Source organism: Acomys russatus, chromosome 15 (genome assembly GCF_903995435.1).
Source record: "Acomys russatus chromosome 15, mAcoRus1.1, whole genome shotgun sequence".
Lineage (NCBI taxonomy): Eukaryota > Metazoa > Chordata > Mammalia > Rodentia > Muridae > Acomys > Acomys russatus.
This window is the reverse complement of record NC_067151.1, coordinates 19,861,853-19,884,202: the sequence shown is the minus strand read 5'-3', so window position 1 is coordinate 19,884,202 and position 22,350 is coordinate 19,861,853. Positions and strand designations below refer to the sequence as shown.

Genomic DNA, 22,350 nt, shown 5'->3' with positions numbered 1-22,350 from the left:
GCTTAAACAGGAGAGTTCCCGAAGCCCTGAGTTTGATTCCTAGCACCATGTAAACTGGGCATGGTGGCAAGTACCTGTAATCCTAACACTCAGGAGGTGGACGCAGGAGGATTCCATGTCATATTTAGCTATATAGCCAACTGAGGACAGCTCAGGCTGTCTCAAAGGTGTCACACATGAGAAAGCTGCGATTCTGACGCAGCTCCATGGCCCGTGTAAAAATAAGTCAAGGTATTCAATTCAACCCTGAGACTAGGGTGCCAGTGAGTCTCATGAGTAGCAAATTTGGCTAGAAGAGGGAGAGCAGAGACACTAGTGGAGACAGGCTTTAAGAAGGGTAGCTGGGGCTGGGGTACTCAGAGAAGGCAAAAGGGGAGTGAGCTGGGCTCCAGCCATAGGGCAAAATTTAAACTTGAAAATACAGTAGTCTGTAGTCAAAACCCTATTTTTTTTTCAATTTGCATTTTAATCCTAAATTTATCCAACACAGTGCACTCTCTTTACACAAGTACAAACACAACCTTATCTAAAATACTACAAAGATATAAAACCCAAAACAAACTTTATAGTACTGACTATACAATAAAAGCAAAAGGGTTTGCCACATTTGAAGCCCTCTCCATAAGGAGGCTCTTTGATGCTCAACATCTTCTTTGAGGAAGGCTGGGTATTGCTAGGAGTTACCCTGTCTTGTTGTCATAGAATCATTAATATAATAATAATAAAAAAAACCACCTTTAAGCTGGGCAGTGGTGGTGCATGCCTTTAATCCCAGCACTCGGGAAGCAGAGGCAGGTGGATCTCTTTAAGCTCAAAGCCAGCCTGCTATACAAAGAGAGTCCAGGACAGCCAAGGCTACACAGAGAAACCCTGTTTCAGAAAAAACAAAACAAAACAAAACAAAACAAAAAACCACCTTTAAATGCCATATTCTGTAGGTCTCTGAGGCTTTCGAAGACCTTATCTAACTATTTTACCTTATATATCTATAGAATCATATATGTCTCTTAAACCTAGGACCTATATTCTTGTGGTAAAAATAGACTAGTAATTGACATGACCATGATTCGATCAACTAACAATTAGTTTGTATTACTTAATTATCCTAAACATCCTGCAATAGCACTTTGAAAGTAAGCCCTGTATTATAATTGAGTTGTATGGGTACAATACCTCATATTAAAGTAGAAATATATATAATGTGTGTGAAGAATAATCTTAAATTTGAATTCCATACCAGTGTGTCAAAATTAAACTTATTTTACATCAGTATACAAAAATCTATACCAATGAATTAAAAATAACTTTATTTGTGAGTAACAATTAAGACCTTAAGTTGAGATGTAGATTCAATAATTTACTCTTTTCCTATCATCCCTACATCTTTCTATATTTCCCTTTCTTTCTTTCCAACCCCTATCTCCATACCAATGAAAGAAAGATAGAGGAAGAGAGACATCTCTGAGTCCAACCTCGTTTTCTCTCTGAATAAGACCAATACTAACTTATAACCAACTCCCATTGAAAATAATCATTTGTGGCTCAAAAGAGCAACCAAAAACCTACCCAATTAAGTAATAAAAATTAATTGTTAGTTTATCAAATCATGGTCATCTCAATTACTAGTGTATTTTCATCACAACAGTATACATCCGAGGTTTAGCAGATAGATATGATTCCATAGGTAGATAAAGTAAAATAGATAAGGTCTTCAAAAACCTTAGAGACATACAGAATATGGCATTTAAATGTTTTTATTATTTTAAAGATTCACTTACAATGAGACAGGTTAACTCCTGGCAACACCCAGCCTACCTCAAAGAAGATGATGAGCATCATAGAACCTTCTTATGGAGATGGCTTCAAATGCAGCAAACCAGCCAGTGGGCAAAATGTCCTCATTACTGTCACAGACAGAATTCTGCCTAAAAATGGGCAAGTTTGGATACAGGCAGAATCAGTGGCCAAACTCTGCCAAGACAGAGTAAGCAAGTCCTCAATAGTTCCTGCCTCACAAATATGTCTGTCAGATATATTGAGCCAGAAGGCTGAAGATGATGCTCTACCATTATAGAGTTTTTGGTGACTGTTACACAGCAAACTGTCTCTGTCATCTTCTCATTTGGGAAGCTGCTAACCTGCACTTCCAGTTTACTGAAGTAATTAAGTTTTATTCCTTCTCAAGTCTCTGATGGGGTTGAAGACGAGATAGTTTAGTTTTACAATTAAGTTTAGTGGCTTAGGGGATAAGATTCTTTTAAGTCTAAATGTTTTAATTAGATAGAGATGAGATATGATAGATATTGATTTATATTCAGAATTTTAGACTCAGATAGGAAAGATATTTTCTTCAAGGTTGCCAAATACAAATAACCAAAACACTATTAATTTATATAATTCCTGATTGTTTTATGGTTCTTCTTGTTGCATGTAGTGTATTGTATTTATGTATAAAAAATTAAATTAAAATTTTAAAGTAGAAAGGTAATGTACACACTGCCAAGGTTAGCCTGCAACATCACCATGAATGGCAGGTGATAATGGGGAGAGAGAAGGCTCCATGAGGACCCTGTAGAAGTGGCTCACCCAGAGACACAGAGACACAGGGACAGACAACTATATATGAAGACCCTTTCAAAGGCGTTAAAAAAAAACCCTAGAAGTTGAAGAGCACTCAGGCCTAACAAATAGCAGCTTGGTCCTTGCCACACATGCAACACAGCAACAGCAAGGGTGTGTGACCGGGTTATCTGACCAGTTTCTAGGTCATCTGTGGAAAATGGTGTGCTGCCATATGGAGGCTTATTTGTCCCAGTTGGCTCTGCTACCAAACAGGCTCTCAAGTACTGGACGGGGTGAATTTTCTAGCCAGAAAACTACAGGGTACCTCTATGGGCACAGTCCTGAGTCAACAGTACCTCTGCAGCCAGTAACCCCCACAGAGGAAATATCTCAACTGCTCTCTTCAAAGCCTAACCTGGGATCCTTCTCTACAAATCCTCTTTGGCTAGAGAAAGAATAAAACTGAGCCCAGAAACATAAGCTACAGAGGTACGCATCAACGTCCCTGCTTATCGAGAAGAGCTGGAACTGATGTGGCTCTGGTGCTGGCGGCCATCTAGGAGATCAAGACCTCCCAGGCTCAGGGGACCTGCACCTTGGCGAGTGAGACCTCCTCCTCATCCGTGGGGGCGGGGGGGGGGTGGCCTGTGCTACATGGAAGGCAGCGGGAGCATTCTCCTTGGTAGGCTGAATCGCCGAGTTGGGTGGCCGAGGCCAGGGTGCCAACACAGCAGTTGCAGCGATCTCTTGGCTATCAATTTGTCCACCTTCCATGTGCTTCAGCGCCTTCTCCGCTTCATCTGGATTCTCGCATTCCACATACGCATAGCCGTTGGACAGATTAGGGCGCATCCTCTCTACAGGCATGTCAATCATCTTAATTTTCCCATCAGTAGAAAATATTTCCATGATATGATCCTTGGTCACATTCCTGGTGAGCCTCCCAATGTGCACTTTGGTGGATTTAGGTGAAGGGGCTCCGCCTTTTCCTCTCCTTCTCATCTCTTTTAAGTGGCTTGGGTTTGGAGCGAGAACACCTCCTGTTGTCATGCCTACGCAGAGATGGGTTTAGGGAGCCGGAGGAGCTGCTGGAACTAGAGCTTCGAGAGGTGCTAGAACGACCTGAGCAGCTGGATGCAGAGGACCAGCTGGAGCCACTGCTTGAGCCTGTGCTGGTGCTGGAGGCCGAGCTGGACCAAGAGCTGGTGCTGCTGCGTTCACTTGAAGCACTGCATCTTTTCCGAGTCTCATCCCTGCCACGATCCTTCTCACTTGATTCTTAAGTGGCCCCTTTATCTTTAGAGTGACCCTTGAACTTCTCGTCAGAGCGGCCCTTGCGTTTGGGAGGAGAAAGAGGCCTGGTGCTGGACCTTTTATTATTTTCTTTGACTCCTAGCAAGCTCTTCTTTTTTCCCCCCTGATAAATCCATTTTCCCCTTCCAAGGTGTTCAAAGCAGCAATGTCGGCCTCACTTACCTGAACTCTCACTTATAACTTGAATCTGAGAACCAATGCCTAATCGACTGCAATCTATGCCAAGAGCAGCATCTGCCTGAGGCTGCCACCTCCTCCCTCCCTTCCCAGACCCCTGCCCAAAATCTTATTTATGAGCTGCAGGGATGACTCGGCAGTTAGGAGTATTTCTTGTCCTTCTAGAGGACCCAAGTTCAGTTCCCAGTAACCACATCAGCTACCTTACAGCTACCTGTAACTCTAGTTCCAGGGGAGCCAAACATTCTCTTCTGGCTTCTGTGGCCACCTCCAACACAGATACTCACACATATACATAAATAAAAATTAAAATAAAAACTATCTATCTTTTTATATTTTAAAAAATATTTTTATTAATGATGTGAGAATTTCACGTAATATATCTTGATCAAATTCACCTCAACTACTCCCCTTAATTCTTTCTCATCCTAACCCTCATGCTGGCCGTGAATTCTTAGTCGTCTTGCCTCTGCCTCCTGTTTACTGGAATCACAGCTATGTGCTACAATATGTGGATGAAATAGCTACTTTCAGAGGAGGACAGATCATCTTAGGCTTTATAGGGGTATGATGAGTGGAAACTTGTCACTCTCCCTCAAGAAGGTGGATTCTGTCTTTGGGTTCATTCACACCTTTCTCTTTGACAGTTTGAAGGGTGATACCTTCCTCAGTCTTCTCTGAAAGACTAGCTCAAGAGTCTCCCGTAACATCTCTTAAACACATTAAGTTTGAAATCCAACAAGAAGAACTGACCCTGGGAGTAGTGGTGCAGGAGAGCCCAGGAGTGTGAGCAGGGGGGGAACAGGCTCCAAAACTTGTCTGCTGTGGTGGCATGGGGGAAGGAGAGATGCCCTCTCTCCACCAGCCCCTCGACACCTATGGCAGGCGGAAGAGCTGGTCCTGAGGTCATAATAGCAGGAGAGCTGTCCCCGACCCTCATCAGCCACGATACGCAGGAAAGCAGGCCCTGCACCTTACCTGGGCGGCACAGTAGAGCTGACCTTGTTGTGGTGATTTCGATTCAGCAAGCCCCAAGGGCACAAAAGCAGGAGATCTGTCTGTGCCCCTTGCAGGCTGTGGCATTGGATGAGCTAACCAGGGCAGTGCTGGAGAGCCTGCCCTGGTGGTGTGGGTACAGGAGAGCTGGCAGGCTGACCAACTCAGTTACCACCCAGGCCCAGATCCGGGGCTTTGAGTTGGCCCATCCCAATACTGACCGCATCTATGAACTGCTGGAGCTCATGAAAAGGCCAGTCTAGCAGTTTCAAAGCTGCAGGATCTTTATGACACAGGGCAACAACACAGGATATCTGAGAGGAGTCCCAGTGAGGCTCCAGTATTGACAGAGTAGCAGAAGCCAGAGGCCTCAAAACAGACTGATGACTCATTGCAAGAAACATTTGCAAGTAAAGATGTGTGGACAAAAGCGAATACTGTGGGAAACACTGTGACACACTACAGCTTCCACAATGAGTTGGTTTTTTGTTTGTTTGTTTGTTTGTTTGTTTTGTTTTTTTGTTTTTTCTGTTTTGGGAGGGAGGTTGCAAGGGCACAGGATGGGTACGAAGGGACAGGGAAATGAATGGGATTGGGGTGCATGACATGAAATTCACAAAGAACCAATAAATAGTTATATAAAAATAAATAAAAACAGGAATACTATATGATCCAGCAATTCTACTTCTAGGTCTGTCTAAAGCAGATGAAATCAGTATGTTGAAGAGTTGTCTGCATTCTTGCATTCATTCCAGCAATATCACAGCAAATAAGAAATGGACTCAACCTAAGTTCTATGGCGGGATGAATAGATAAGAAACTGTGGTATGGGGCTGGAGAGATGGCTCAGAGGTTGAGAGCACTGGCTGCTCTTCCAAAGGTCCTAAGTTCAATTCCCAGCAACCAAATGATGGCTCATAGCCACCTATAATGTGATCTGGTGTCCTCTTTGGGATGCAGGCACATATACAGGCAGAGTACTATATACATACATAAATAAATAAATCTTGTTTTAAAAGAGAAACATATATATATAACAAAATACTATTGGCCACAAAATAGAAGTTCTGCTATTGGGGGCAAAATGAATGAATCTGGAAGACAGGCAAAATGAGTCAAAAAACAGAAACAGAGTGGTGAGTGGGGGGCACTGCACAGTCTCACATATGTGTGGAACCTAAAGAGAATGACTTACAGACTGAACAGAACCCAAGAGTGGGTGAGTGGCTACCAGAGGCTGGAGTGGGGAGATGTTGGTCACAGGTATACTTACTGCTAGACAGGAAGAAAAAGGTTTTGAAATTTATTATATGTGAATATTGTCTCAATCAAGAAATGGAGTGAGGCCAGGCATGGTGGCGCACGCCTTTAATCCCAGCACTCAGGAGGCAGAGGCAGGTGGATCACTGAGTTCGAGGCCAGCCTGGTCTACAAAGCTAGTCCAGGACAGCCAAGGCTACACAGAGAAACCCTGTCTCAAAAAACAAAACAAACAAACAAACAAACAAAAAACAAAAAAAAGAAAGAAAGAAAAAGAAATGGAGTGAACAATGAATATTATCCATTATTAACCATAGTGTGTGTTTCGAAATTTATAAAAGAATGGACTTTAAAGTATTCCCGTTATATAAATGTATATGAAGTTGTGGATATGGTACTTGGTATGATATAGTCATTTTATGATGTGTGAATACCTCATCATATTGTACTATATATATGTGTGTATATAAAGTCATATATATCATTATCATTTGTCAACTAAAAACAGATATTTAAAAGCATCCTCTGAAATACAGGCTAGATTCGACCTACAGGCTCATCTCTAAACTGCATATCCCTCTGTTAGTATCTTGGTCCTGAGCCATGGCTGAAATAAAATGGCCCCAAATTTAATTTCCACTAAGAGTTTCTCATCTCAGTAATGAACTTGGCAGTCCATTCCAGAGATTCTGTAAAGGATACCAGTAATTATGGCCAACAAATTGTATCCTTCTTTTATTGGCCAGACAGCAAATGAAAAGAGTTTGTTTTGCCAAAAGGGATACCAAGGTAATTTGTGAAGACTTGACCTCATTAAAAACATTCTTGAAATATGCCCAAAAAGAAAGATATATCTAAATTAACTCCTACAGGCTTCTCCTGAACTGTTAAAAATTGTGCTCAGAGCAGTACTCTTGTCACTCCAGCTTTATGGGAGTGGTCTCTGTTGTAATCAAAGACAGAGTCACTCATTCGCCAACCCACAGCCTCCCCCTCAGCAACCCATCACCAATATCCAAAAATCTTGTACCAAGGACAAAGTCTCTTTCTGAATCATCTTGAAAATGCTCACAGACTTCAAGCCTAAAGATGGTTCAGAAGGCACACCACAAAATAAAAGGAGCAGGTTGAATGATCTTCAAGCCAGAAGGAAGAGGACACAAACATGACAGTGCACTTTAAGTGACAAATGGCTTCAAGACCATGGCTTCAAGGCAGGCTTTGATTTAGTCTAGTGGGATGTAATTAACAACTCCCGTGGAAGAAGAGATGCCCCAGGAGACTAGACACCAGGTCCAAAAAGCCCAAGACAGAAGCAAAGCCTCTTAAGCACTCTGCTGGGAGTTCAGGTCAGCCACCCCAGTCCTTAATGAAGAGAGATGCCCAAAGCTTCAAGTTCAGCAAAAGACTGACATATCTGCCTCATAAAAATTAAACAACTCCCTCCCACCACCCTCTCTGTCCCTTCCCTTCCCCCTCTCTCCCTCTTTCCCTCACCCCCTCTCTCCCTGTCCCTCCTCCAGCAGTCCCCATGTGTGAGTATGCAGTACAGTATATCTGTGGTTGCATGCAACCGTGAGGTGTGTGGAAATGCCACTGTCTGCTCTATCACTCTTTCTCTGTCTTGAAACAGGATCTCTTACTGAACCTGTAGTTTTTTTTATTTTTTATTTTTCACCTAGGCTGGCTGGCAAGGCCAAGCTCCTCCGATATTCACCTTTCTATCCCCAGTACTAGGGGTTATAAATGTGACCCAGTTTTTTTCACAGATGGAATAAGAAATTCAGACACCCCAAAACAGGAAGCCTCAACCTCATCAGTAGTCAGGAAAAACACGATTTCTACTGGTCACCTGCTGGGCGAGGGAAAAGAAAGAACACCAAAATACCAAAAACCATGGAAGACAAGAGAAGACAGAAAAAAATCCCTGCCTCATACTGCTTGGGAACACTGTAAGAATGATGTTGTAATGTCTGCTCTCGTGCTGGGAGGATGTAGATGACCAGAGAGAAAAGGACCATCCGTCAGCCAAGTGGCTGTACTGCCCTGCTAGCATGTCCAAACAAGCTCTTGGGAAGGACATAGAATGCTTAGACCGTGACTTGGCCACTTCTAATAAAAATAAGTGTGCCTTAGGCCTGTGATAGTGAGATGGTATCCTAGTTTTACTTTTATTCCTGTGATAAAGTACCCTGAAAAAACCCAACACGGGGAAGGAAAGGTTTATTTGGCTTACAACTCCAAATTACAACCCATCGTTTCAAGGAAGGCAAGGCAGAAACTCACGTCACGTCACACCCACAGTCAAGAGCAGAAAGAAAGAAATGTATCTTCACTTGCTTGCATGCTGCGCTCCGCTCTGCTTCCCCACTCTTACAGTCCAGGACCTAGAGAATGTCACTGCCCACAGTGGGCTGATTCTTTCATCAATTAACAACCAAGACAATTCCCCTCAGAAGTGCCCAAAGGCCAAGCTTATCTAGAGAATTTCTCACTAAGACTGTCTTCCTGGGTGATGCCAGGCAGTGTCAAGCGGACAATTAAAGCTGACTAGCACAGATGGCTGAGTAGGTAATAAGTTCTTGATGCATACACCTGGCAACTTCAGTCAGATCCCTGAAACCACCGTAAAAGGAGAGAACCAACTCCCAAGAGGTTTCCTCTGTCCTAACACAAAAAAATGAGTAAAAATTTAAAAGTCATTGATAGGGTCAGTGTAGGGGAAGTTTTAGTTTCTTAAAAAACCCAGTTATGTCATGTTTTTGTTTTAATCCCAACTGTGGAATTATGTGGCTGCTTTTAGTTTGCCCACAGCTGATAATTGCAGTTAGGAGAAGGGGGTGGTCTTTGCCAGGTGCAGTTAGTAGAATTCTGAGGACTCTGAGAAGGTATAAATATCAGAGCCCAGAGAGAGAGAAAGGAGAATGTTTCAGAGGACAATTCAAAGAACGCTCTGAGAAAGATGTTCAGGGTGGGGGCAGGGCACTTAAAGAAAGCTTTGAGAAAATGGTGGAGGAGGAAGAAGGCTTCTGGTTCATTTGCCATTTCCTGGGCTGCTGGCTATCATGACAACTGAGATTGGTATTGCTCCAAAGAACCCAATGACCTCAACCAGCCAAAAGGAGCTAAAGAGAACTCTCGCCTTCTCTCCCCACTAATCTTCTTTCTCTCCTACCTAGTGTTGGAAGAGATTGGCATGGAGCAGGGAGAAAGAGGCATAAGAAACCCCATTAAAATAGATAATAAAAAATAATGCCAATAGGTCAGTGAGATGGCTCAGCAGATAAAGATGCTAGCTGCCAATCCTGACAACATTCATAAGTAGGGGAAAAGAATGAATAAATTCTGGCACCCATATAAATACTGGGTACTTTTTTCCCTTTTTTCCAGACAGGGTTTCTCTGTGTGTAGCCTTGCCTGGCCTGGCCTCACTTTGTAGACCAGGCTAGCCTCGAACTCACAGAGATCCGTCTACCTCTGTTTCCTGAGTGCTGGGATTAAATGTGTATGCCATCACTGCCCGGCACTGGGTACTTTTTTTTTTTTTTTTTTTTAAGTAGAAGTATTATTTGGGAGACAACAAAAGGCAAAGGCAGCACTTTGGTCTCAGGGGCCAGAGACCATGTTCAAATTGCTGCTCCCACAATCACTATGGAAGTTCATCACATCTCCGTTCCTTGTCTATCAACTAGGGACCATAATACCCACTGTATATGGAAGTCATATATTAGATAAAATATGGGGCCTGGCTTCCAACGGGTGCTAAGACAATGTGTAGAGTGCTCTATTGGGATGTCAGGCACAACTCAAATTGAATAGCAAGGCTCAATTTTTGTAAAATATATTCTACATTTACATTTTTAACAGCATAATGTGTATGTCTGCTCAATAAGAAATATAAAGCTTTAACTTTTCAGATAAGATCTATTTATAATTTTATTTATGGGGGAGTGCCTGAATAAATTTATGTGTACCGGGTACTCATAGGTGCCCATGGAGTTCAAAGGAGACAACCCAGCCGTAGTTACAAGCAACTGTATGGGGCTGCTGCTGGTGCTTAGCACCAAACCTGGGTCCTCTGCAAGAGCAGTAAATGCTCTTAGCCACTAAGCCAGCTTTCCAGGCCAAGTTTTAACTTTTTCTTTCCACATTTCTGTGTTTCCTGGCTTATTACAAAAAAATGCATGCACTATTTTGTCATTTCAAAGGATAATCCAAGTAGGGCACACTGATTCAGGCTTTAAGCTCACCTCCTCAGAAAGACAAGGCAGGACAACAAATAAAAACAGTAAGATGAAAGTGAATGGGGAAGCTGGGGAGGTGAGGAGGAGAGAGCCTGGAGTGGGGGCAGATTAGGGTGGGAGGGTCAGGAGAGCACACACCAATCGTCTTTTGGAAGAAAATAAGATACAGTGCCACCAAGCAGTCACCGGTGCGGAAACATCAAGTGCTGCTCAAGAGCAGCAGGCACTAAGGCTGGGCATTGCTAAAGGTGCGGTCTTGTGTTCAGAAGGAGTATGAGCATTACGCAGATGTTTAGGGAAAGTCCACAGAAGGAATGCCAAGTGTTGGCTGTGATCTGGCAAGCTGCAGGATGAACTCTGCCTCCCCACCCTAAGGAAAGCCTACAGGAGCCAGCTCCCTTGCACTTTACGGGAACAAAGTCCAAACCAATATCCATGAGCACTATCTGGAGCCCAGTCGCCGCACACAACCACAACCTAATTTTTTTTCACTCCAGTATCATGGAACGTCTTACAGTTATTAGACAGCAGTCCCGTCTTGTTCTGGACCTCCACTCCAGCTGCATCCGCCCACGGCTCCCTTCCCTGCCCCAGCTTGGCTTCAATCCTAGCTAGCTCCTCCATCAGCTAAAACATTTACTTCCTGCAATGTTTACCTGAATTCCTCAAGCTCAGTCCAGTGCCTCCCACTCCTAGTACTGAACTGAATCGTGGGGTGGAGGAGGTGGGAGGCAGGGGTGGAGGTGGGAGGGGTGGGAGGAGCTAGGAAAGTTTTCTACTACTGACCTACAATCCCATTCCTCAGTGACCCCATTGAGCCCTGCCATACAATTTCTGAAACTGACTTAACTGTCTGCCTCTCACCTGCTATGGGGATAAAATGTCCTCTATAGTCTCGTGTGTTCAATGACTGGTAGTTAACAATGGAAACTTTAGGTGCCTAGGGAGAGGCTATCTTGTTCCCAACTCCTTCCTCTGTGTCTCTGCTTCCTGGCTGCCGGGATTCGAGTATCTCTGCCCCATCATGTATTTCTGCCACATTCTCCTTTATCAAAGGGCTAATAGAGTCTGCTTGAAATCTGACTCCATGGCTGGGCAGTGGTGGGACACACCTTTAAGCTCAGCACACCTTTAAACAGAGCACGCGAGAGGCAGAGGCAGGAGGATCTTGAGTACAAGGGCAGCCTGGTCTACAGAGTGACTTCCAGGACAGCCAAGGCTCCACAGAGAAGCCCTGTCTCTAAATACCCTCTACACACACACACACAGAGAGAGACAGAGAGAGAGACAGAGAGAGAGAGAGAGAGAGAAATCTGATACCATGATTCAAAATGAATTCTTCCATTAGACTTGTAAGTCTAAAGGAAATGCTACAGAACTTTTAGAAAAAAAGTTTGACACACAACTAGATGACAAACCCTCAAAGGCTGGTAATTGATATTATTCCTTGTTGATTCTTCAGTACCCCTCACAGAACACACAACAGCTAGGGATGCATAAATAGTATTAAGTATATTCATGCTTTTAAACACACAAGCCACCTAATCCTCCAGTTGTTTCATATTTTGCAAAAAGCATTGATTTAATTTCTTGTCCTATGTATGTCAGCCCATAGACAGAAATTTTCCAACAGATCTTACCACTGCCAGTTGGGGTTCACTTGAAATACTGCTTACTGAAAACTGAGAGATTAGCATAGGGATTTTATATGTCAGTCAAGTACCTTGGTTCACTTAAGTTCTGCCCTGGAGAAAACCAACTTCCACACACAGGCAAAAGCAGACTCTTGACTGCTCAGAAACAAAGGCCACAATTCTGAGCTATGGCAAATTACTCGTGTAATGCTCTCTTGAGAAGCCTTTTGTGGGTGCATCAGGACCTGGATTCATTAATTCAGCCAATACTTAATAATTCCCCTGAATGTCAACCTTTGTTCTAAGCTTTGAGCATAGGGCAGGGAACAAAAAAGATAATCACAAACTGCTGAGAACTAATGGAGAGACAAATGAGAAACGTGGAGAAAACTTCAAGTTACAAGTTACCTGTTACAAAGATAAATAAGCACAACAAAACAAAGTAAACAGAGCAGAGCTGTGAGTTCCTTAGACATAAGGAAAGGGAGTCTCTGAGAAGTGGTATTCCTGCTGAGACTTGAGACTCAGATCAAGTTAGCCATGAGAACACTAGGGTAGAGACTCCAGGGCTACAAAAGAACATGTGCAAAGTCCGTGGGATAGGAATGGGACTTGAGTGTCCAAAGAGAGGAGTTTGAGAGCAACAAGAGAGAAAGTACAAGACAGATGTTGTAGGTTATGATAAGGAGTTTGGATTTATTCCACTCGAAGGGAGAGATGCAAACCAATCAAAAGCAGGAGGCGATAGAGTCTGACCTAGGTTGTTAAAGAGCTAATGATGGAGAATGAATTTACAAGGGTGAAACTGAAGGGCCAGACAGGAGGGTGTTGCCAGGATTCAAATGGAAAGTCCTGAAGGGTTCTTCTACTGGAGTGGCAGCAACAGATGGGAACTCATCAGTCAGATCTAACATCCTGGAGACCACTAAGACTCGATGTTTGTACAGCTGCTTTTATTGTCACTGTGACACCATACCTGGCTTAAAAAAAAAAAAAAAAAAAAAAAAAAAAAAACTAAAGAGAGGAAAGAACACCTTGTCTCATAGTTTGAGGGGACACAGTCCCTGTTGGCAGGGTCGGCATGGGAGCAGGAACATTTGTAGCCATGTCATCAGGAGGGGGATGGGGGATGCTGTTTGTTCACACATAGGCAGATCAGGAAATAGAGATGGGATAGGAAATGAGGTTAAGCTATAAACTTGAAGGCTTGTCCCCCCAGCAACCCACTTTCCCTTCAGCTCCACACCATCTCTTAAAGGTTCCACAATCCCCCAAAATGGTACTACTCTCTAGGGACCAAGTTGAAATATGGAACCAAACTATAATCCAAACTGTAACCAAAAAAAATTCTAAAACCTTGTCGTGAAGACAAGGTAAACCCACTCAGAATTTCTGCCAGTGCGTGACAATTTGTTCAAGAGTGTTCTAAAAGCAGCTTCTTTTGCCAAAACTATGGCTCTTAGCTTTTGTTTGTTTGCTTGGTTTGTTGGTTGGTGTTTTGTTTTGTTTTTGTTCTAATAAAAATGCTTATTTTATAAAGACCTGGGTGTTTATAAAACAAACTTTGAAAGTAGCCACTTCCTTAAAGTATTAGATTCACACTGTGAGAACAAGTGGATCTCTGACTCTTGGGACTCCTGTTGGATTGCAGTGGCCAACTTTGATATGATAGGTTTTGCTTCATCTTATATATTTGATTTTGTCATGTTTGGTTGTTATCTCTAAGAGGCCTGTTTTTTGTTTGTTTGATTGTTTGTTTCTTGGGGGTTTTTTGTTTTTTGTTTGTTTGTTTGTTTTTTTTTTTTTTTAATGAGAGACAGAAAGGGAGTGGATCTGGTGGGGGGAACTAGAATAAATAAAGGGAGGGGAAACTACAATTGGGATATACTGTATGAGAGAATAATGTATTTTCAATAATTAAGTATTAGATATCCACAAACATATAAGTTCTGCCAAATCACTTCTTTACAAAGCCTTATGGCTTTTTTTTCATATGATGGCCATATTTTGTTTCAGGATGGCTTAGCCAGGCAGGCAGCATATTATATGAGAAGAACCTGAGCAGTGAGCCTGTCTTAGAGTCAACTCATATACACTTTATGTGCATGAGGACTGCATGCACATGGAGGGTCACAGGGGCCAGGAAAGGATGTCAGATACTCTGGAGCTTAAGTTACAGGCAGTTGTGATCTGCTCTCCATAAGAACTGAGAATGGAACTACATCCTTTGCCAGAGCAGCAAGTACTCTTAACCATGCCATCTCTCCAGCCCTCCAGCCAATCTTACACTCATTCATCTTTTTGAAACCTTGGCCACAATGAATCTTGAAGAAATGCTTAAAACCACAGAGTGACTTTCTTTGCTCTAAACTAACTCTTCAGGTTGTATGTATCCATTAACAGTCCCTTGGAAAATAACACTGAAAATAAACCACACATCTCTCTATATGTAAATCTAAGAAATACACATAAAATACTAGAGACAAAAGACAGTATTAAACATATTTTCATGTATAAAAGAACTTTAGAAAAGCTACATCCTGGTAGCTCCTCACCTAACTTGTAGGCATCTTAGCTGCAAGAGTCTTCAATCCACAACAATCATTTACTCCTTTTGTAACCTCAGGAAGGAGCTGGATAAATCCTGTAACTTCCAGGAGCTTCCTGAGCCTTGTAAGTTTTCCATCCTGGATCTTATGAACATATATCCTCCTGGAGGGAATGCTTGGAAGAAACAGCTACACAACATGATAAGCTTGTATCCTTACTTTTTATGGGTTTTTATTAAGAGGAAAGTACTGTTCAAGAAATGGAAAATTCTGATCTGCATTGTAGTCATTTGAATTATTATATGCTGTGGAGAAGACAGGGGTTGTATGTTGTCTAATGCCATTTACTTTACTATTTCCTGATGATGTCACAGAATGTGCATAAAAATGTACATGAAGGAACAAAAGGAAAGATGGAAGAAGGCCCTCTTTCATCCAAACAGCAAACATACAGCCAGTGTCATGATCCACATACTACCGCAGAGTTTGAGCATGTAGGATTGTGAACAACATTCTGGGAATTACTAATCTTCAGCAGGGCACACATGCTCGCTATTGAGGAAGATCCCAAGGCCAAGTCCCGTTTCCCTGGTCTCAGCTGCCTACTCTGTATGATGTGAAAGAATGTAAAAATAATCAAATATTTCCATCTCAATACATCAGTGTTGATGAAAAGGCATGAAAGTTAATGTTTTGTAAAACATACTACCTTGAACTACAGGAGAAAGACTTCTGACAAAATATGACTGCGTCTAGGTATGGTGTTGCACATCTGGCAGGAAGATTAACACTTCAAAGCCAGTCTGGGCTACATATACATAGCCAGACGATGTTTCAAAACATAATTACTGAATTCCTTAAATCTACATTCATTTTTTTAACCCAAACAAAACTGTTTTAACTTTGTTACTCACTGTGGTTAGTTTTTGTTAACTTGAAACAGACTAGTCACTTCCACCGAGGAAATGCCTCTATCAAAATGGTCTGTAGGCATTTCTTGATTGTTGATTGGTGTGGACGGACTCAACCCATTATGGGTGGTGCCATCATCCTGAAAGGTATGAGAAAGCTGAGCGATTCAGGGAAGAAGCTAAAAAACGACTGTCCTCCATGATTCTTGCCCTGACTTCTCTCAATAATGGGCTTATCGGGATGTGTAAGCCAAATAAATCTTTTCCTCCCCAAGTTGGCTTAGGAAAAATTATCACAACAGAAAATAACTAGGACAGCCACTTATTACCTTATTACTCATCTCTACCACTTATGCCATGAGCTTTCTATTGTAAATAATGCATTTAGTAAGAATCATTTATTCACTTTAAAGTCCTGAACTGCCCATCAATAGGTTCGTATTTTCTATTCTAAAACAAGGCTTTCTTTGGACCACTAGCTCCCAAGTAGTAACATCAAGACATTTAAAATATTTATTATTAAACTTTAGCCATAGCTTCAGGTGGTTCCCAACTCGCTCTTACCTTAAACTAACCTTTATATTAATCTACATTCTGCCATGTGACCTGTTACCTCTTCTTGTTCCTGGCACTTGTTTCTTCCCCTGGTGTTTGGTGGCAATTCTTCCCACACCTGTTTCCCAGAGTTCGTATCTCTGGCCAGAAGTCCCACCTATCTCCCCTGCCTTTGCTTTAGGCCATTCAACTTTTTATGGAACCAATGGGAAGATGACAGAAGTGTATGTTTATAAAAGAATAACAATAGCAAAGTTTGTCCTGCTGGTACAAAATCAGCATTTGAATAATATAAAGACAATTTTTACACAGTGCATAAAAAGATCATTCCAACAATATTCTAGCAAAAATTATGTTTGTCAGCTGAGTGGTGGTGGCCCATGCTTGTAATCCCAGAACTGTGGAGGCAGAGGCAGGTGGATATCTTTGAGTTCAAAGACAGCATGGTCTACAGAGTTCCAGAACAGCCAGGGAGCCACAGACAAAGCATGTCTTGAGATATATAGATACAGATATAGATATAAAATCTGAATTGGGATTATGAGAACTTTTAATCACAGAAAGACTTCCAGTAAAATTCTCTTTGGAAATTGTCAAATTGCACTTCATACACTAACAACTGTAATGATAACCCAATCAAAAGAAATTGATACATTCAAGTTGGGAAAATCCTTTGGGGGAAATCAAAAAGCAATGTTTATGACAAGGAGGGTGGTATTAAACTTCGACAGGGTTTATATTTGATCAAGTGCAATTGTAAGTGCCTGTGGTGGTTTGGTGTATCACCAGGGTAGGTTTTGAAGTTTCCCACGCCTCTTACCATTCCTACTATTTTTTGTTTGTGGATCAGGAAGTGAACTATCAACTGCTGCTCCAGCACCATGCCTACCTGGCTGCTTGCTACCATGCTCCAGGCCACAACAGTAATTGACCCTATCCCTCAAGGGAACTGTAAGCCCAAATAAACCCTCCAAGAAGTTGCCTTGGTCATGTTTCTTCATCACAGATACAGAAAAGTATTTAAGACAATAACCCTTCTTGTTTGGGTTTTTTTGGTTTTTGGTTTTTGGTTTGTTTTTTTTTTTTTTTTTTTAGACAGAGCCTCATGTAGCCCAGGCTGGTCTTAAACTCAGTGACCTCATAGTCTTCCTGCCTCTGCCTCACAAATGCTAAAATTACAGTGGTGGACCTGGCTCGATAACCATCTTTAATTTTAAAATATTTGTTTATATTATACCAAAGACTTTTACTTTTCCCAGACTTAGGACAAAGACATTTCACATATCAATTTATAATGTACTTGTGAGAGCCAGGCATGGTGGTGTACAGCCTGAAATCCCATTGTGTCAGAAATTATGACAGGAAGACTGTAAATTCAACACCAGTCTGGGCTATGAGACCTGTCTTTAAAAAATTATTTCAGGCAGTATATCAAAAAGAAGTGACCATTCATTGCCTTACCCTTCTAGTTTATCCAATGAGATCAACTTGGGATATGTTTATTCACTTGGAGAAGTCAGCAGTCAACTGAGATAGCCCTGTTCCCACTTTTATAATACTTTACCTTTTTGTAGGAGCTTCTGGTACCAATGATGTGTAAGTCCTCCAACCTGAGGAGACCCTGAATGGGTCAGTACAGTACCTCAATTAATCAGCTTTTGTCCAGAGCTTCAGTTCATAACCTGTTCTATTACCATCTCAAATCTCATCCTTCTAGCTTGTTCATAATAATCATTCTAGAAAAAAAAATTCAGGACTTTGGTAACTGTCAAAATTTGTCCCCAATTTTATTTTACGCCTCTCTTAATATAACGTTTTCAGGAAGAAATTAGAGATCAAATTGCTTTATTCTAAATTACAGCTCAAAGTAATCAGTGCCAACTTGTGTTAAAGTCCAAAACCATCCTGTCCAACGTTGAACTCTCTGACCACTGTGAATTAAAGTTCAAACATCTGGTCTTGTTGGTCTCTAGAAGTGAACTTAGCTCCCAATTCAGAAAGCTCCCCTTCTTCCAGGAATCCTGGTAAAATTACAGGGGAGTCCCCTATAAACTTGAGATATGAGGTAACTGAAAAAGAAATAGAAGTTTCTGCCTTCCAAGATAGGGAGAAAGGAGAGGAAGAGGATGGGTTGTGCAAGTACCAGGCTCACACAGCTGGAAATTCACTGGCAGCCTGGAGTAGAGGATCAACTTTTCTTCTCCATATGCCAGGAATTGTCAACAATAAATGTTTCCCTTAAGATAGGAGAGGATTATAAGAAACAGTCTCTCAATTTTATTTAAGAAATCTTTATTAAGTAGTGTGGTGGAAATGCAAGCACTGGCTGCTACCTAACACCCAACCACTAACACATAGCATGTCATATATGTCAATGCCCTATTTCTTACCAGTTTGTGATCAGCACAACCCCAAATATCTGTGAGTTAAAACAGCAGACATATTTCTCATTCATATGATGCCATGTGTAGCCAGCAGCTCTTTCGGCTTCTGATGAGACTCTAAATGATGAAATCAGCATCAACAGAAACACAGTGGAGACTGCCACTGCCACCCCTCCTCTCATTGACACTCACTTTTTCCTCTTTTTACGACTCAGCAGACCTATGTATGACTGCTTTTACCAACAGAAATGTGTTGTCTCCAAGTAAAGACTTAGAAAGACCTAGAAGTTTTTGCTCTTTTGTTTTCCAAATCCTAGCAGAACACTATTCTTCCAGAGAAGCCATGTGAAGAAAACTCAAAGCAAAATCAGACAATGCCCCATGAGCTGTGAACTCACAAAACCACGGGAGAAAACAAAAGTTGCTTAACTATTTTAAAATTATTAAGGGGTAGCTATGAGACAATAGATAATGAAAAAAAATGTGTCTCCTGGCAGGCTGGAGAGGTGGCTCACTAGTTAAGAGCACTGGCTGCTCTTCCAGAGGTCCTGAGTTCAATTCCCAGCACCCACATGACAACTCACAATTGTATGTAACTCCAGTTCCAGAAGATCCAACATCCTCTCACAGACATACATACAGGCAAAACATTAATGGGGGAAATGTCTCCTGGCAAAACGAGAGAACACAAGAAGGTGCATGGGTGTTCCAAGCTTTTCTTTGGAAGTGACACAAATAATTCCTCTGGGGTAGGGGTGAACACAATATGTGGCTAGTATTAGCATCTCTTGGAGAAAAGTTAGAGCTGCAGAGGTGCATCTCCCAGAGGTAACTGGTAAATCAGGAAGTACATGCAGTTCTAAGGAACCAAAGGACAGTGAAGAGAAAAGAATCAGAGAAAGAACAGCAGCGATGCACAAGGAGAAATCCAAAGAATTTCAATAATATGATATCTGACACAAATCTGTAAACCCAGCACTAGGGGAGGATGAGACAGGAAAATCAAGAGCTAGAGGGCAATCTCAGCTACATACACGAGTCTGAATGCAGTCTTGGCCACACAGTGAGATCTTGCCTCAAAACAACAAAAACATAACAGTCATGAATAAAGGTCAAAATGCGTGCTATAGGGGAAAAATCATACGCATTCAAAGGAAGAAATCAGTCAAAGGCCTCCGGGAGAAAGTAATCCTGTACAGGTGAGAGTTTAAAGAGGACGTTCAGTGACACAGTAGTGTGAGCATGGAGGCTTGGCGTGGATAATGAGCACAGCAAGTGGGGACCACGGGACAAGCTATTTAGGAAAAGAACAGATCACTTTAAGAGAGGTGCTCTCAAAGATTAGTTTATCTAGGAAAAAAGCAGGGGCCACTTAGGGGATTATAGAAATCACTGAAGGCTAACAGCTTTTCCCAAAGGCTGAGTTCTGCCTCCCGAAGGACCCTGAGATTGATGTCTGATCAAAGGAAATTAAAATACAAAATGAGTCCCATCATGAAGTTGGGAAAGCCCCAGTTAGGAAGTTACTGCGGAATTCAAAGAAGGAATATCCTACTGGAAGAGATTACAATGACAGGGTAAAAAAAAAAAGAAAGAAAGAAAGAACTCCTTTGGACCAGCTGGGGAGGCTTACCTTGAGGGTAACCTGCTCAGAGGACTCCAAGTAAGGGTAGGGTTTCTAACGTGAAGTCAAGACATTTTAAGAAGGGCATAAAACTGTTTTTTGCTTCACTAGAAAATATTAACTATCCAACGTTCCCCATCCCATGTAGGGAACAACAGAAATTCGATTCCTCTCTTCTAAACCACTTAAGTAGAGCAAAACTAAACATCCCTTAGTTCAGCTCCAGAGTTAAGCCATTTGTGCTAGGTTCTCAGTCAGTACCACCCTCCTAGGGAGCAAGTGTGCAGTAGAAAGGAAGAGGTTTTTCCATGTCATAATGCCTGGGGTGACCAGCCATGTCCCATGTCCAGTACAGTCTTTCATAAGAACTCCCCAAAGCCACGGAATAAAAGGCAATCTCGCTGGCAGCTAATGCTTCAGGGAGAGCCAGTGACCCAATTCTGAACAGTAAGATATGACTGGCCTACTAGGAAGCCTCTGGGACCTTTCTTCCTACTGTCACTGCTCCAACTGTACAGACACTTCAGACTGCTACCACCATTTCTTTCCCAAAACAAGTTTCATCCCAATCTTCTCTCCATTTTGTTACCAAGTCCCACAGCAGCTGTGACTTGTAACCCTTAACCTCCTGACTATTGAGGCTTGCCCGTGCCAATCCGATTTGACTCTAGTTCTCCCACTGTAAAGACGATATGGTCAGTACTAATTCCCAATTCAAAACAACTATGACAAAAAAAAAAAAGTTCTCAGACAGGAGTTGGCAAACTATAGCTTACAGGCTGTTTTGTACTTACTTAGGGGCTGGTACCAACTTTAATATTAAGTGATTTAAAAATCAGGCTGGGCGGGGGGATGTAGTTCAGTTGGTTATGAGTGCTTGCTGACATGCAGAAGGTTGGAGGATGCGGAGTTTACGGTCATTCTCATCTGCATATCAAGTTCAAAGCTAGTCTGGAAACATGAGACCGGCTCGAAAACAAAAATTTCACGACAACAAATTCAATTTCGATGTACAGTTTTTTTTTGTTTTTGTTTTTGTGTGTGTGTGTGTGTTGGTGGTGGTGGTGGTTTGGTTTGGTTTAGCCAGACAGGGTTTCTCTGTAGCTCTGGCTGTCCTGGACTTGTTTTGTAGACCAGGCTGGCCTCGAATTCACGGAGATCCATCTGCCTCTGCCTCCCGAGTGCTAGGATTACAGGCGTGCGCCACCGCTCACGGCAGAGTAGTTTTAATTGGAACACTTTGCCACACTCACTCTTTTAAGTATTAACTATGAGTTGAGACGTTGGGACAGAGACTGTATGGCCCACAAAATCCATTACAGAAAACTTTCTTAACCCCATCCCCGAGCCCCGACCCTGCCGCCGCACTAAAAGCCATGGTTAGAATCCTATGCACAATGGTTCGTTTCCCAGTCCATCTCTTTCTTCAAATCCTAAAATCTCTCCAGGGAAGTTCTGATCAGTAGTATCGTTAATGGGTAGTGCTGTCCTATCCATTGACAGTAAAGACAATTACCTAAAAACTAAAAGCGGCCAGAAAAGCCCATTCCTACCTATCTAGACTACAGCTCACGCCAAAGCCAGAGTCAACTCCTTTGTGCCGGGTAGATCACCCCTAAGCTGCCACAGTTCATCTACACCTGTCCCCCCACCCTGTCGGTTGTTCAAAGTCACAAGGACCTGTCCATGCCTTCCTTCTTTACAGGCAGGGCGACAGAAGCCTGTCAAAACTAGTTGAGGGCGAGAGCTACAAGGCGGCATTATCCGCACACGCCCACCGCGGAGGAGGCAGGGGGCGGGCCGGTTCACTTGCATCGGGCTCCGGTTAGGGGCGCTGCCCAAGAGCAGCGTGGGCCCGGATTTGGAGCGAAGGCGTCGGGCGCAGCCCCACTTCACACGCAGCCCCGCACTTCCAGCTCCAGTCCGGCCTCAGAGTCGTCACAGACCCGAACGCACCGTCTCGGAACAGAGGGGGGCGGGCGGCAGCGGGGTGCACGCACGCAGCAGGGAGGGGCTGCCGGAGAGAGCCCAGCGCGTGGCGCTCCAGGGTCCGCGCAGGCGCCCTGACGGCGCCCCGCCCGTGCACGCGAGTGCGCACGCGCACAGCCGGCTCTGTGTGGTTTTTTTTTTTTTTTTTTTT

The 22,350-nt window shown here is 42.7% G+C and overlaps 1 pseudogene; it reads right to left on the bottom strand.

Moving 5' to 3' along the window:
* Positions 1-3,071: 3,071 nt before the first annotated feature.
* LOC127199639 (RNA-binding protein with serine-rich domain 1-like) lies at positions 3,072-5,136 on the bottom strand (annotated as a pseudogene).
* Positions 5,137-22,350: the final 17,214 nt, after the last annotated feature.